The sequence below is a fragment of the Haliotis rufescens genome, unplaced genomic scaffold, assembly GCF_023055435.1.
Source record: "Haliotis rufescens isolate VD_foot unplaced genomic scaffold, xgHalRufe1.0.p SCAF_16, whole genome shotgun sequence".
Lineage (NCBI taxonomy): Eukaryota > Metazoa > Mollusca > Gastropoda > Lepetellida > Haliotidae > Haliotis > Haliotis rufescens.
The window spans coordinates 35,259,861-35,274,836 of NW_025963846.1; positions in this window are offsets into that span (position 1 = coordinate 35,259,861).

Sequence of the window (14,976 nt, forward strand, 5' to 3'; positions counted from 1 at the left end):
TGCATGTCTTTTGAAACACTTTGCAGTGACCAAATCTTTTCAAATCTTTTGGAAACATTGAAAGGGTTACATTGCCTATCCAACTGTGTTAAAATAACCACAATGGTGTCGCGCATGCACGTGCGGTAGCACCCTAACAGACGCCTCTGACGTCAATTTGGACACCTTCAAACAGTTGTATTTCCCTAACGACCCCTTATAGGTGTGTCGGATTTGGTATCAAACGTCTTAGAATTTCAAGACCTTTCCAACGAGCCATCATGCACTATAATCACTTAATATTTAAGAAAAATGTCTTTTTCACCCCTCCAGCGAAAGGACTTCCAAGCCAGCAAATGGAAAAGACACGGTTCTACCTGGAGTGTTTGAGAAACGCGCCAATTTTCGTTTTAGGAGTAAATGTGCATGTCTTTTGAAACACTTTGCAGTGACCAAATCTTTTCAAATCTTTTGGAAACATTGAAAGGGTTACATTGGCTATCCAACTGTGTTAAAATAACCACAATGGTGTCGCGCATGCACGTGCGGTAGCACCCTAACAGACGCCTCTGACGTCAATTTGGACACCTTCAAACAGTTGTATTTCCCTAACGACCCCTTATAGGTGTGTCGGATTTGGTATCAAACGTCTTAGAATTTCAAGAGCTTTCCAACGAGCCATCATGCACTATAATCACTTAATATTTAAGAAAAATGTCTTTTTCACCCCTCCAGCGAAAGGACTTCCAAGCCAGCAAATGGAAAAGACACGGTTCTACCTGGAGTGTTTGAGAAACGCGCCAATTTTCGTTTTAGGAGTAAATGTGCATGTCTTTTGAAACACTTTGGAGTGACCAAATCTTTTCAAATCTTTTGGAAACATTGAAAGGGTTACATTGGCTATCCAACTGTGCTAAAATAACCACAATGGTGTCCCGCATGCACGTGCGGTAGCACCCTAACAGACGCCTCTGACGTCAATTTGGACACCTTCAAACAGTTGTATTTCCCTAACGACCCCTTATAAGTGTGTCGGATTTGGTATCAAACGTCTTAGAATTTCAAGACCTTTCCAACGAGCCATCATGCACTAAAATCGCTTAATATTTAAGAAAAATGTATTTTTCACTTCTCCAGCAAAAGGACTTCCAAGCCAGCAAATGGAAAAGACATGGTTCTACCTGGAGTGTTTGAGAAACGCGCCAATTTTCGTTTTAGGAGTAAATGTGCATGTCTTTTGAAACACTTTGCAGTGACCAAATCTTTTCAAATCTTTTGGAAACATTGAAAGGGTTACATTGGCTATCCAACTGTGTTAAAATAACCACAATGGTGTCGCGCATGCACGTGCGGTAGCACCCTAACAGACGCCTCTGACGTCAATTTGGACACCTTCAAACAGTTGTATTTCCCTAACGACCCCTTATAGGTGTGTCGGATTTGGTATCAAACGTCTTAGAATTTCAAGAGCTTTCCAACGAGCCATCATGCACTAAAATCGCTTAATATTTAAGAAAAATGTCTTTTTCACTTCTCCAGCAAAAGGACTTCCAAGCCAGCAAATGGAAAAGACATGGTTCTACCTTCAGTGTTTGAGAAACGCGCCAATTTTCGTTTTAGGAGTAAATGTGCATGTCTTTTGAAACACTTTGCAGTGACCAAATCTTTTCAAATCTTTTGGAAACATTGAAAGGGTTACATTGGCTATCCAATTGTGTTAAAATAACCACAATGGTGTCGCGCATGCACGTGCGGTAGCACCCTAACAGACGCCTCTGACGTCAATTTGGACACCTTCAAACAGTTGTATTTCCCTAACGACCCCTTATAGGTGTGTCGGATTTGGTATCAAACGTCTTAGAATTTCAAGAGCTTTCCAACGAGCCATCATGCACTAAAATCGCTTAATATTTAAGAAAAATGTATTTTTCACCTCTCCAGCAAAAGGACTTCCAAGCCAGCAAATGGAAAAGACACGGTTCTACCTGGAGTGTTTGAGAAACGCGCCAATTTTCGTTTTAGGAGTAAATGTGCATGTCTTTTGAAACACTTTGGAGTGACCAAATCTTTTCAAATCTTTTGGAAACATTGAAAGGGTTACATTGGCTATCCAACTGTGCTAAAATAACCACAATGGTGTCCCGCATGCACGTGCGGTAGCACCCTAACAGACGCCTCTGACGTCAATTTGGACACCTTCAAACAGTTGTATTTCCCTAACGACCCCTTATAAGTGTGTCGGATTTGGTATCAAACGTCTTAGAATTTCAAGAGCTTTCCAACGAGCCATCATGCACTAAAATCGCTTAATATTTAAGAAAAATGTATTTTTCACTTCTCCAGCAAAAGGACTTCCAAGCCAGCAAATGGAAAAGACATGGTTCTACCTGGAGTGTTTGAGAAACGCGCCAATTTTCGTTTTAGGAGTAAATGTGCATGTCTTTTGAAACACTTTGCAGTGACCAAATCTTTTCAAATCTTTTGGAAACATTGAAAGGGTTACATTGGCTATCCAACTGTGTTAAAATAACCACAATGGTGTCGCGCATGCACGTGCGGTAGCACCCTAACAGAGGCCTCTGACGTCAATTTGGACACCTTCAAACAGTTGTATTTCCCTAACGACCCCTTATAGGTGTGTCAGATTTGGTATCAAACGTCTTAGAATTTCAAGAGCTTTCCAACGAGCCATCATGCACTAAAATCGCTTAATATTTAAGAAAAATGTCTTTTTCACTTCTCCAGCAAAAGGACTTCCAAGCCAGCAAATGGAAAAGACATGGTTCTACCTGGAGTGTTTGAGAAACGCGCCAATTTTCGTTTTAGGAGTAAATGTGCATGTCTTTTGAAACACTTTGGAGTGACCAAATCTTTTCAAATCTTTTGGAAACATTGAAAGGGTTACATTGGCTATCCAACTGTGCTAAAATAACCACAATGGTGTCCCGCATGCACGTGCGGTAGCACCCTAACAGACGCCTCTGACGTCAATTTGGACACCTTCAAACAGTTGTATTTCCCTAACGACCCCTTATAAGTGTGTCGGATTTGGTATCAAACGTCTTAGAATTTCAAGACCTTTCCAACGAGCCATCATGCACTAAAATCGCTTAATATTTAAGAAAAATGTCTTTTTCACTTCTCCAGCAAAAGGACTTCCAAGCCAGCAAATGGAAAAGACATGGTTCTACCTGGAGTGTTTGAGAAACGCGCCAATTTTCGTTTTAGGAGTAAATGTGCATGTCTTTTGAAACACTTTGCAGTGACCAAATCTTTTCAAATCTTTTTGAAACATTGAAAGGGTTACATTGGCTATCCAACTGTGTTAAAATAACCACAATGGTGTCGCGCATGCACGTGCGGTAGCACCCTAACAGACGCCTCTGACGTCAATTTGGACACCTTCAAACAGTTGTATTTCCCTAACGACCCCTTATAGGTGTGTCGTATTTGGTATCAAACGTCTTAGAATTTCAAGAGCTTTCCAACGAGCCATCATGCACTAAAATCGCTTAATATTTAAGAAAAATGTCTTTTTCACCTCTCCAGCAAAAGGACTTCCAAGCCAGCAAATGGAAAAGACACGGTTCTACCTGGAGTGTTTGAGAAACGCGCCAATTTTCGTTTTAGGAGTAAATGTGCATGTCTTTTGAAACACTTTGGAGTGACCAAATCTTTTCAAATCTTTTGGAAACATTGAAAGGGTTACATTGGCTATCCAACTGTGCTAAAATAACCACAATGGTGTCCCGCATGCACGTGCGGTAGCACCCTAACGGACGCCTCTGACGTCAATTTGGACACCTTCAAACAGTTGTATTTCCCTAACGACCCCTTATAAGTGTGTCGGATTTGGTATCAAACGTCTTAGAATTTCAAGACCTTTCCAACGAGCCATCATGCACTAAAATCGCTTAATATTTAAGAAAAATGTATTTTTCACTTCTCCAGCAAAAGGACTTCCAAGCCAGCAAATGGAAAAGACATGGTTCTACCTTGAGTGTTTGAGAAACGCGCCAATTTTCGTTTTAGGAGTAAATGTGCATGTCTTTTGAAACACTTTGCAGTGACCAAATCTTTTCAAATCTTTTGGAAACATTGAAAGGGTTACATTGGCTATCCAACTGTGTTAAAATAACCACAATGGTGTCGCGCATGCACGTGCGGTAGCACCCTAACAGACGCCTCTGACGTCAATTTGGACACCTTCAAACAGTTGTATTTCCCTAACGACCCCTTATAGGTGTGTCGGATTTGGTATCAAACGTCTTAGAATTTCAAGAGCTTTCCAACGAGCCATCATGCACTAAAATCGCTTAATATTTAAGAAAAATGTCTTTTTCACTTCTCCAGCAAAAGGACTTCCAAGCCAGCAAATGGAAAAGACATGGTTCTACCTGGAGTGTTTGAGAAACGCGCCAATTTTCGTTTTAGGAGTAAATGTGCATGTCTTTTGAAACACTTTGCAGTGACCAAATCTTTTCAAATCTTTTGGAAACATTGAAAGGGTTACATTGGCTATCCAACTGTGTTAAAATAACCACAATGGTGTCGCGCATGCACGTGCGGTAGCACCCTAACAGAGGCATCTGACGTCAATTTGGACACCTTCAAACAGTTGTATTTCCCTAACGACCCCTTATAGGTGTGTCAGATTTGGTATCAAACGTCTTAGAATTTCAAGAGCTTTCCAACGAGCCATCATGCACTAAAATCGCTTAATATTTAAGAAAAATGTCTTTTTCACTTCTCCAGCAAAAGGACTTCCAAGCCAGCAAATGGAAAAGACATGGTTCTACCTGGAGTGTTTGAGAAACGCGCCAATTTTCGTTTTAGGAGTAAATGTGCATGTCTTTTGAAACACTTTGCAGTGACCAAATCTTTTCAAATCTTTTGGAAACATTGAAAGGGTTACATTGGCTATCCAACTGTGCTAAAATAACCACAATGGTGTCCCGCATGCACGTGCGGTAGCACCCTAACAGACGCCTCTGACGTCAATTTGGACACCTTCAAACAGTTGTATTTCCCTAACGACCCCTTATAAGTGTGTCGGATTTGGTATCAAACGTCTTAGAATTTCAAGAGCTTTCCAACGAGCCATCATGCACTAAAATCGCTTAATATTTAAGAAAAATGTATTTTTCACTTCTCCAGCAAAAGGACTTCCAAGCCAGCAAATGGAAAAGACATGGTTCTACCTTGAGTGTTTGAGAAACGCGCCAATTTTCGTTTTAGGAGTAAATGTGCATGTCTTTTGAAACACTTTGCAGTGACCAAATCTTTTCAAATCTTTTGGAAACATTGAAAGGGTTACATTGGCTATCCAACTGTGTTAAAATAACCACAATGGTGTCGCGCATGCACGTGCGGCAGCACCCTAACAGACGCCTCTGACGTCAATTTGGACACCTTCAAACAGTTGTATTTCCCTAACGACCCCTTATAGGTGTGTCGGATTTGGTATCAAACGTCTTAGAATTTCAAGAGCTTTCCAACGAGCCATCATGCACTAAAATCGCTTAATATTTAAGAAAAATGTATTTTTCACTTCTCCAGCAAAAGGACTTCCAAGCCAGCAAATGGAAAAGACATGGTTCTACCTGGAGTGTATCAGAAACGCGCCAATTTTCGTTTTAGGAGTAAATGTGCATGTCTTTTGAAACACTTTGCGGTGACCAAATCTTTTCAAATCTTTTGGAAACATTGAAAGGGTTACATTGGCTATCCAACTGTGTTAAAATAACCACAATGGTGTCGCGCATGCACGTGCGGTAGCACCCTAACAGACGCCTCTGACGTCAATTTGGACACCTTCAAACAGTTGTATTTCCCTAACGACCCCTTATAGGTGTGTCGGATTTGGTATCAAACGTCTTAGAATTTCAAGAGCTTTCCAACGAGCCACCATGCACTAAAATCGCTTAATATTTAAGAAAAATGTATTTTTCACTTCTCCAGCAAAAGGACTTCCAAGCCAGCAAATGGAAAAGACATGGTTCTACCTTGAGTGTTTGAGAAACGCGCCAATTTTCGTTTTAGGAGTAAATGTGCATGTCTTTTGAAACACTTTGCGGTGACCAAATCTTTTCAAATCTTTTGGAAACATTGAAAGGGTTACATTGGCTATCCAATTGTGTTAAAATAACCACAATGGTGTCGCGCATGCACGTGCGGTAGCACCCTAACAGACGCCTCTGACGTCAATTTGGACACCTTCAAACAGTTGTATTTCCCTAACGACCCCTTATAGGTGTGTCGGATTTGGTATCAAACGTCTTAGAATTTCAAGAGCTTTCCAACGAGCCATCATGCACTAAAATCGCTTAATATTTAAGAAAAATGTCTTTTTCACCTCTCCAGCAAAAGGACTTCCAAGCCAGCAAATGGAAAAGACACGGTTCTACCTGGAGTGTTTGAGAAACGCGCCAATTTTCGTTTTAGGAGTAAATGTGCATGTCTTTTGAAACACTTTGGAGTGACCAAATCTTTTCAAATCTTTTGGAAACATTGAAAGGGTTACATTGGCTATCCAACTGTGCTAAAATAACCACAATGGTGTCCCGCATGCACGTGCGGTAGCACCCTAACAGACGCCTCTGACGTCAATTTGGACACCTTCAAACAGTTGTATTTCCCTAACGACCCCTTATAAGTGTGTCGGATTTGGTATCAAACGTCTTAGAATTTCAAGAGCTTTCCAACGAGCCATCATGCACTAAAATCGCTTAATATTTAAGAAAAATGTATTTTTCACTTCTCCAGCAAAAGGACTTCCAAGCCAGCAAATGGAAAAGACATGGTTCTACCTGGAGTGTTTGAGAAACGCGCCAATTTTCGTTTTAGGAGTAAATGTGCATGTCTTTTGAAACACTTTGCAGTGACCAAATCTTTTCAAATCTTTTGGAAACATTGAAAGGGTTACATTGGCTATCCAACTGTGTTAAAATAACCACAATGGTGTCGCGCATGCACGTGCGGTAGCACCCTAACAGAGGCCTCTGACGTCAATTTGGACACCTTCAAACAGTTGTATTTCCCTAACGACCCCTTATAGGTGTGTCGGATTTGGTATCAAACGTCTTAGAATTTCAAGAGCTTTCCAACGAGCCATCATGCACTAAAATCGCTTAATATTTAAGAAAAATGTCTTTTTCACCTCTCCAGCAAAAGGACTTCCAAGCCAGCAAATGGAAAAGACATGGTTCTACCTGGAGTGTTTGAGAAACGCGCCAATTTTCGTTTTAGGAGTAAATGTGCATGTCTTTTGAAACACTTTGGAGTGACCAAATCTTTTCAAATCTTTTGGAAACATTGAAAGGGTTACATTGGCTATCCAACTGTGTTAAAATAACCACAATGGTGTCGCGCATGCACGTGCGGTAGCACCCTAACAGACGCCTCTGACGTCAATTTGGACACCTTCAAACAGTTGTATTTCCCTAACGACCCCTTATAAGTGTGTCGGATTTGGTATCAAACGTCTTAGAATTTCAAGAGCTTTCCAACAAGCCATCATGCACTAAAATCGCTTAATATTTAAGAAAAATGTCTTTTTCACCCCTCCAGCGAAAGGACTTCCAAGCCAGCAAATGGAAAAGACACGGTTCTACCTGGAGTGTTTGAGAAACGCGCCAATTTTCGTTTTAGGAGTAAATGTGCATGTCTTTTGAAACACTTTGGAGTGACCAAATCTTTTCAAATCTTTTGGAAACATTGAAAGGGTTACATTGGCTATCCAACTGTGCTAAAATAACCACAATGGTGTCGCGCATGCACGTGCGGTAGCACCCTAACAGACGCCTCTGACGTCAATTTGGACACCTTCAAACAGTTGTATTTCCCTAACGACCCCTTATAGGTGTGTCGGATTTGGTATCAAACGTCTTAGAATTTCAAGAGCTTTCCAACGAGCAATCATGCACTAAAATCGCTTAATATTTAAGAAAAATGTCTTTTTCACCTCTCCAGCAAAAGGACTTCCAAGCCAGCAAATGGAAAAGACATGGTTCTACCTGGAGTGTTTGAGAAACGCGCCAATTTTCGTTTTAGGAGTAAATGTGCATGTCTTTTGAAACACTTTGCAGTGACCAAATCTTTTCAAATCTTTTGGAAACATTGAAAGGGTTACATTGGCTATCCAACTGTGTTAAAATAACCACAATGGTGTCGCGCATGCACGTGCGGTAGCACCCTAACAGACGCCTCTGACGTCAATTTGGACACCTTCAAACAGTTGTATTTCCCTAACGACCCCTTATAGGTGTGTCGGATTTGGTATCAAACGTCTTAGAATTTCAAGAGCTTTCCAACGAGCCATCATGCACTAAAATCGCTTAATATTTAAGAAAAATGTCTTTTTCACCTCTCCAGCAAAAGGACTTTCAAGCCAGCAAATGGGAAAGACATGGTTCTACCTGGAGTGTTTGAGAAACGCGCCAATTTTCGTTTTAGGAGTAAATGTGCATGTCTTTTGAAACACTTTGCAGTGACCAAATCTTTTCAAATCTTTTGGAAACATTGAAAGGGTTACATTGGCTATCCAACTGTGCTAAAATAACCACAATTGTGTCCCGCATGCACGTGCGGTAGCACCCTAACAGAGGCCTCTGACGTCAATTTGGACACCTTCAAACAGTTGTATTTCCCTAACGACCCCTTATAAGTGTGTCGGATTTGGTATTAAACGTCTTAGAATTTCAAGAGCTTTCCAACGAGCCATCATGCACTAAAATCGCTTAATATTTAAGAAAAATGTCTTTTTCACCTCTCCAGCAAAAGGACTTCCAAGCCAGCAAATGGAAAAGACACGGTTCTACCTGGAGTGTTTGAGAAACGCGCCAATTTTCGTTTTAGGAGTAAATGTGCATGTCTTTTGAAACACTTTGGAGTGACCAAATCTTTTCAAATCTTTTGGAAACATTGAAAGGGTTACATTGGCTATCCAACTGTGCTAAAATAACCACAATGGTGTCCCGCATGCACGTGCGGTAGCACCCTAACAGACGCCTCTGACGTCAATTTGGACACCTTCAAACAGTTGTATTTCCCTAACGACCCCTTATAAGTGTGTCGGATTTGGTATCAAACGTCTTAGAATTTGAAGAGCTTTCCAACGAGCCATCATGCACTAAAATCGCTTAATATTTAAGAAAAATGTATTTTTCACTTCTCCAGCAAAAGGACTTCCAAGCCAGCAAATGGAAAAGACATGGTTCTACCTGGAGTGTTTGAGAAACGCGCCAATTTTCGTTTTAGGAGTAAATGTGCATGTCTTTTGAAACACTTTGAGGTGACCAAATCTTTTCAAATCTTTTGGAAACATTGAAAGGGTTACATTGGCTATCCAACTGTGTTAAAATAACCACAATGGTGTCGCGCATGCACGTGCGGTAGCACCCTAACAGACGCCTCTGACGTCAATTTGGACACCTTCAAACAGTTGTATTTCCCTAACGACCCCTTATAGGTGTGTCGGATTTGGTATCAAACGTCTTAGAATTTCAAGAGCTTTCCAACAAGCCATCATGCACTAAAATCGCTTAATATTTAAGAAAAATGTCTTTTTCACCCCTCCAGCGAAAGGACTTCCAAGCCAGCAAATGGAAAAGACACGGTTCTACCTGGAGTGTTTGAGAAACGCGCCAATTTTCGTTTTAGGAGTAAATGTGCATGTCTTTTGAAACACTTTGGAGTGACCAAATCTTTTCAAATCTTTTGGAAACATTGAAAGGGTTACATTGGCTGTCCAACTGTGCTAAAATAACCACAATGGTGTCGCGCATGCACGTGCGGTAGCACCCTAACAGACGCCTCTGACGTCAATTTGGACACCTTCAAACAGTTGTATTTCCCTAACGACCCCTTATAAGTGTGTCGGATTTGGTATCAAACGTCTTAGAATTTCAAGAGCTTTCCAACGAGCCATCATGCACTAAAATCGCTTAATATTTAAGAAAAATGTATTTTTCACTTCTCCAGCAAAAGGACTTCCAAGCCAGCAAATGGAAAAGACATGGTTCTACCTGGAGTGTTTGAGAAACGCGCCAATTTTCGTTTTAGGAGTAAATGTGCATGTCTTTTGAAACACTTTGAGGTGACCAAATCTTTTCAAATCTTTTGGAAACATTGAAAGGGTTACATTGGCTATCCAACTGTGTTAAAATAACCACAATGGTGTCGCGCATGCACGTGCGGTAGCACCCTAACAGACGCCTCTGACGTCAATTTGGACACCTTCAAACAGTTGTATTTCCCTAACGACCCCTTATAGGTGTGTCGGATTTGGTATCAAACGTCTTAGAATTTCAAGAGCTTTCCAACAAGCCATCATGCACTAAAATCGCTTAATATTTAAGAAAAATGTCTTTTTCACCCCTCCAGCGAAAGGACTTCCAAGCCAGCAAATGGAAAAGACACGGTTCTACCTGGAGTGTTTGAGAAACGCGCCAATTTTCGTTTTAGGAGTAAATGTGCATGTCTTTTGAAACACTTTGAGGTGACCAAATCTTTTCAAATCTTTTGGAAACATTGAAAGGGTTACATTGGCTATCCAACTGTGTTAAAATAACCACAATGGTGTCGCGCATGCACGTGCGGTAGCACCCTAACAGACGCCTCTGACGTCAATTTGGACACCTTCAAACAGTTGTATTTCCCTAACGACCCCTTATAGGTGTGTCGGATTTGGTATCAAACGTCTTAGAATTTCAAGAGCTTTCCAACAAGCCATCATGCACTAAAATCGCTTAATATTTAAGAAAAATGTCTTTTTCACCCCTCCAGCGAAAGGACTTCCAAGCCAGCAAATGGAAAAGACACGGTTCTACCTGGAGTGTTTGAGAAACGCGCCAATTTTCGTTTTAGGAGTAAATGTGCATGTCTTTTGAAACACTTTGGAGTGACCAAATCTTTTCAAATCTTTTGGAAACATTGAAAGGGTTACATTGGCTGTCCAACTGTGCTAAAATAACCACAATGGTGTCGCGCATGCACGTGCGGTAGCACCCTAACAGACGCCTCTGACGTCAATTTGGACACCTTCAAACAGTTGTATTTCCCTAACGACCCCTTATAAGTGTGTCGGATTTGGTATCAAACGTCTTAGAATTTCAAGAGCTTTCCAACGAGCCATCATGCACTAAAATCGCTTAATATTTAAGAAAAATGTATTTTTCACTTCTCCAGCAAAAGGACTTCCAAGCCAGCAAATGGAAAAGACATGGTTCTACCTGGAGTGTTTGAGAAACGCGCCAATTTTCGTTTTAGGAGTAAATGTGCATGTCTTTTGAAACACTTTGAGGTGACCAAATCTTTTCAAATCTTTTGGAAACATTGAAAGGGTTACATTGGCTATCCAACTGTGTTAAAATAACCACAATGGTGTCGCGCATGCACGTGCGGTAGCACCCTAACAGACGCCTCTGACGTCAATTTGGACACCTTCAAACAGTTGTATTTCCCTAACGACCCCTTATAGGTGTGTCGGATTTGGTATCAAACGTCTTAGAATTTCAAGAGCTTTCCAACAAGCCATCATGCACTAAAATCGCTTAATATTTAAGAAAAATGTCTTTTTCACCCCTCCAGCGAAAGGACTTCCAAGCCAGCAAATGGAAAAGACACGGTTCTACCTGGAGTGTTTGAGAAACGCGCCAATTTTCGTTTTAGGAGTAAATGTGCATGTCTTTTGAAACACTTTGGAGTGACCAAATCTTTTCAAATCTTTTGGAAACATTGAAAGGGTTACATTGGCTGTCCAACTGTGCTAAAATAACCACAATGGTGTCGCGCATGCACGTGCGGTAGCACCCTAACAGAGGCCTCTGACGTCAATTTGGACACCTTCAAACAGTTGTATTTCCCTAACGACCCCTTATAGGTGTGTCGGATTTGGTATCAAACGTCTTAGAATTTCAAGAGCTTTCCAACGAGCCATCATGCACTAAAATCGCTTAATATTTAAGAAAAATGTCTTTTTCACTTCTCCAGCAAAAGGACTTTCAAGCCAGCAAATGGGAAAGACATGGTTCTACCTGGAGTGTTTGAGAAACGCGCCAATTTTCGTTTTAGGAGTAAATGTGCATGTCTTTTGAAACACTTTGCAGTGACCAAATCTTTTCAAATCTTTTGGAAACATTGAAAGGGTTACATTGGCTATCCAACTGTGCTAAAATAACCACAATGGTGTCGCGCATGCACGTGCGGTAGCACCCTAACAGACGCCTCTGACGTCAATTTGGACACCTTCAAACAGTTGTATTTCCCTAACGACCCCTTATAGGTTTGTCGGATTTGGTATCAAACGTCTTAGAATTTCAAGAGCTTTCCAACGAGCCATCATGCACTAAAATCGCTTAATATTTAAGAAAAATGTCTTTTTCACTTCTCCAGCAAAAGGACTTTCAAGCCAGCAAATGGGAAAGACATGGTTCTACCTGGAGTGTTTGAGAAACGCGCCAATTTTCGTTTTAGGAGTAAATGTGCATGTCTTTTGAAACACTTTGCAGTGACCAAATCTTTTCAAATCTTTTGGAAACATTGAAAGGGTTACATTGGCTATCCAACTGTGCTAAAATAACCACAATGGTGTCGCGCATGCACGTGCGGTAGCACCCTAACAGACGCCTCTGACGTCAATTTGGACACCTTCAAACAGTTGTATTTCCCTAACGACCCCTTATAGGTTTGTCGGATTTGGTATCAAACGTCTTAGAATTTCAAGAGCTTTCCAACGAGCCATCATGCACTAAAATCGCTTAATATTTAAGAAAAATGTCTTTTTCACCTCTCCAGCAAAAGGACTTCCAAGCCAGCAAATGGAAAAGACATGGTTCTACCTGGAGTGTTTGAGAAACGCGCCAATTTTCGTTTTAGGAGTAAATGTGCATGTCTTTTGAAACACTTTGCAGTGACCAAATCTTTTCAAATCTTTTGGAAACATTGAAAGGGTTACATTGGCTATCCAACTGTGCTAAAATAACCACAATGGTGTCGCGCATGCACGTGCGGTAGCACCCTAACAGACGCCTCTGACGTCAATTTGGACACCTTCAAACAGTTGTATTTCCCTAACGACCCCTTATAAGTGTGTCGGATTTGGTATCAAACGTCTTAGAATTTCAAGAGCTTTCCAACGAGCCATCATGCACTAAAATCGCTTAATATTTAAGAAAAATGTCTTTTTCACCTCTCCAGCAAAAGGACTTCCAAGCCAGCAAATGGAAAAGACACGGTTCTACCTGGAGTGTTTGAGAAACGCGCCAATTTTCGTTTTAGGAGTAAATGTGCATGTCTTTTGAAACACTTTGGAGTGACCAAATCTTTTCAAATCTTTTGGAAACATTGAAAGGGTTACATTGGCTATCCAACTGTGCTAAAATAACCACAATGGTGTCCAGCATGCACGTGCGGTAGCACCCTAACAGACGCCTCTGACGTCAATTTGGACACCTTCAAACAGTTGTATTTCCCTAACGACCCCTTATAAGTGTGTCGGATTTGGTATCAAACGTCTTAGAATTTCAAGAGCTTTCCAACGAGCCATCATGCACTAAAATCGCTAAATATTTAAGAAAAATGTATTTTTCACTTCTCCAGCAAAAGGACTTCCAAGCCAGCAAATGGAAAAGACATGGTTCTACCTGGAGTGTTTGAGAAACGCGCCAATTTTCGTTTTAGGAGTAAATGTGCATGTCTTTTGAAACACTTTGAGGTGACCAAATCTTTTCAAATCTTTTGGAAACATTGAAAGGGTTACATTGGCTATCCAACTGTGCTAAAATAACCACAATGGTGTCCCGCATGCACGTGCGGTAGCACCCTAACAGAGGCCTCTGACGTCAATTTGGACACCTTCAAACAGTTGTATTTCCCTAACGACCCCTTATAGGTGTGTCGGATTTGGTATCAAACGTCTTAGAATTTCAAGAGCTTTCCAACGAGCCTTCATGCACTAAAATCGCTTAATATTTAAGAAAAATGTCTTTTTCACCTCTCCAGCAAAAGGACTTCCAAGCCAGCAAATGGAAAAGACATGGTTCTACCTGGAGTGTTTGAGAAACGCGCCAATTTTCGTTTTAGGAGTAAATGTGCATGTCTTTTGAAACACTTTGCAGTGACCAAATCTTTTCAAATCTTTTGGAAACATTGAAAGGGTTACATTGGCTATCCAACTGTGCTAAAATAACCACAATGGTGTCCCGCATGCACGTGCGGTAGCACCCTAACAGACGTCTCTGACGTCAATTTGGACACCTTCAAACAGTTGTATTTCCCTAACGACCCCTTATAAGTGTGTCGGATTTGGTATCAAACGTCTTAGAATTTCAAGGGCTTTCCAACGAGCCATCATGCACTAAAATCGCTTAATATTTAAGAAAAATGTCTTTTTCACCTCTCCAGCAAAAGGACTTCCAAGCCAGCAAATGGAAAAGACACGGTTCTACCTGGAGTGTTTGAGAAACGCGCCAATTTTCGTTTTAGGAGTAAATGTGCATGTCTTTTGAAACACTTTGGAGTGACCAAATCTTTTCAAATCTTTTGGAAACATTGAAAGGGTTACATTGGCTATCCAACTGTGCTAAAATAACCACAATGGTGTCCAGCATGCACGTGCGGTAGCACCCTAACAGACGCCTCTGACGTCAATTTGGACACCTTCAAACAGTTGTATTTCCCTAACGACCCCTTATAAGTGTGTCGGATTTGGTATCAAACGTCTTAGAATTTCAAGAGCTTTCCAACGAGCCATCATGCACTAAAATCGCTTAATATTTAAGAAAAATGTATTTTTCACTTCTCCAGCAAAAGGACTTCCAAGCCAGCAAATGGAAAAGACATGGTTCTACCTGGAGTGTTTCAGAAACGCGCCAATTTTCGTTTTAGGAGTAAATGTGCATGTCTTTTGAAACACTTTGAGGTGACCAAATCTTTTCAAATCTTTTGGAAACATTGAAAGGGTTACATTGGCTATCCAACTGTGCTAAAATAACCACA